At 36.8% G+C, this 2,319-nt stretch overlaps 1 protein-coding gene across 1 annotated transcript in view; it reads left to right on the forward strand.

Annotated features, from left to right (window-relative positions):
* Positions 1 to 2,319, forward strand: part of PRKD3 (protein kinase D3) — a 66,323-nt gene that overhangs the window by 22,668 nt on the left and 41,336 nt on the right. The gene's annotated exons all lie outside the window — the stretch shown is intronic.

The raw sequence follows: 2,319 nt of genomic DNA on the forward strand, positions 1-2,319 counted from the left end.
CTTAGAACTTACATACTTGCTGCTGTGTGCTCCACAAATTTGGCTCTAAATTTTCAAAGTGAAAGTGAAAACTTTGTTTTTCAATTTTCAGAGTTCATGAGATAAAAAACAAATCTATTGTTTAAGAGATGTATAAGATATTAATATCATATTAATTTTTCTTAGGGCCTCTTAAGAAGGACATGTTATGTAATGTAAATTTTATCATCTACCAACTTACTAATTTCATGGGGCTTTTCGTTGTATGACCTTCAGCCAGTGTTGTCAGCATGAACCCAGGATTTCCTGGACTCACAAGGGTTACAAAAGCTTTCTAAGACAGGACCCAAAAAATTATTTTTAGCCAGTTATTGCTGGTAGATGTATTTCAATGGTGATGTTAGACATAGTTGTATCAATGGGTCTCAATCTTAATGTCACTTAAAAAGCTCATTAAAGCACACATTTCTCAGCCCCACTCCCAGAGTTGCTGATATAATCGGTCTGGGGTAGAATTAGAGCCGAAGAATTTGTATTTCTCACAAGTTGCAAATGATGTTGATGCTGCTGGGTGCGGGGACTACAGTTTGAGAACTACTGAGTTATGCAGTATTGTTGAACAGATTGCACCTGACGCTGATCTGCAGTGCTGTCAACTCTGAGGTTTCCTGTAGGCTGAAGAGAGCTGTTATGTAAAAGTAGGAAACCTCATGCCTGAGTTCAGGCCTTCCTCCCAGGGTTACATGTGAAAGCCCTATTCAATTCCTGATAAATATCTGTTGGATCTCAATCTTTTTTCTGCATATGTTTCTGGTCCTAATACTTAGGAATTGAAAATATGTATCTGACATACATTGGATAGAAATTTAATCAGCAAAAGAAACTCTTATGGGGGTGTGGAAAGATGAATGTGAGATAAGGAAGCATGGAGCTGCCATGACATTTTAACAGGGTTATACAAATGGTGTTAGCCTCATTATACAGATGAAGAAACTGAGCTCGGGGGCGGTGGGGTGGGGGTGTTAAGTGACTTGTAGAAGGTTATTATTTTAAATCATCATCATCACTAATAGTATTCCATCTGTGAGTGATTTAAAGAAAGTCTGACCATATCTGATATTGCCTGACTTTTTATGTAAATTAGTAAACTGAATATTTTTATTTTAGATTGCAAATTCAATTGCCATAAACGCTGTGCATCAAAAGTACCAAGAGACTGCCTCGGGGAGGTTACTTTCAATGGAGGTAAAATTCTTTCTTAATTTCTATAAAAGATCAGAAAAGGTCACAATTCTTTCATGTATTATCTTTACAAGAGGTTATATTTGCATTTACTTTTAATTTATATTTAAATTTACTTTGTTTCTGATTTAATAATCAAGCAAAAGATAGAGATCAGTGACAGTATACATTTATTAGTAATCAGGCCTTTCCATCTTCCCTCTAGCCACCTACCACTTTGTAATCTAATATAGCCAATAGTGTTGCATATCCTCTTTTATCTTTAGACATAAAGGATTTGTTTTAAAACCCTGCTATTGTCCCTATTCTTAAATAGTTTTTATGTTTATTGACTACACTGTTCTAAACATTTAAACATTAAGATGAGTAAACTGAGGCACAGAGATACTAAATAAGCTGCCCTAGAAATATAGCCAATAAGTGGCAGAGCTGGAATTTGAGCCCATGTGATCTGGCTCCTTAGTCCACAGTCATTAGAACACACCATACCGCCTCACTGTCTCTTTCTTTGTCAAATAATCGTTATCCAAACATTTTCCCTTTGGGGCCATTTTTTTTTTCTCTTTTCAAGATAATACTAAGCAAGGCATTTACCTGTTTTTTGCAAGTAGGAAGTAAGGACTCCAGCCTTTCAGTATAATTTTCCTTTAACAAGGCTGGGTGGCTTACAAACAGCAGAAATGTATTGCTTGTAGTTCTGGAACCTCGGAAGTCCGAGGCACAGGCAGATTCTATCTCTGGTGACGGTCTATTTTCTAGTTCATAGATGGCACTTTCTAGCTGCATCTTCACATGGTGGAATGGGCAAAGGGGCTCCCTTGTGCCTATTTTATAAGAACACTAATGCAAATCATGAGGGCAAAGCCCTCATCATCTGATCACCTCCCAAAAGCCCCACCACCTGATACTATTACCTTGGGAGTTAGGATTTCAGCATATGAACTTGGAGGCGGGACATGAACATGCAGACCCATAGCACTGGTTACCACCACTACCAGAGCATGATTGTTTTCTCTTTCAATTAATCTAAATTAATACAGTTTTTCTATATGACTAAAGTCTATTCTAGATTAATAGTTCATGTATTTATATTTTTAT

This window comes from Propithecus coquereli, unplaced genomic scaffold (genome assembly GCF_000956105.1).
Source record: "Propithecus coquereli isolate 6110/MARCELLA unplaced genomic scaffold, Pcoq_1.0 Scaffold43, whole genome shotgun sequence".
Classification (NCBI taxonomy): Eukaryota; Metazoa; Chordata; class Mammalia; order Primates; family Indriidae; genus Propithecus; species Propithecus coquereli.